This window comes from Lathamus discolor, chromosome 2 (genome assembly GCF_037157495.1).
Source record: "Lathamus discolor isolate bLatDis1 chromosome 2, bLatDis1.hap1, whole genome shotgun sequence".
NCBI classification, from domain to species: Eukaryota; Metazoa; Chordata; class Aves; order Psittaciformes; family Psittacidae; genus Lathamus; species Lathamus discolor.
Window position 1 is genome coordinate 136534490 of NC_088885.1, and position 218 is coordinate 136534707.

Consider the following 218-nt stretch of genomic DNA (forward strand, 5'->3'; position numbering starts at 1 on the left):
CACTTACTGACAGGTTTCCTTTCTTGCTTCAGCTGGATGTGATGAACACCAGCACTGTGCCAGCTGAGCTCTGCTGAATGAATAAATTGTGTGGGAGGACTCCTCTCTTCTGTGGGCTGAGCACTTCGCAGAAGCCAGGTGCAAGCATCATCTTTGCGTACTGAATTGCTGCAACTCAGAATCTGGTATTACAGACATCTGAAGAGCTGCATTTTAAG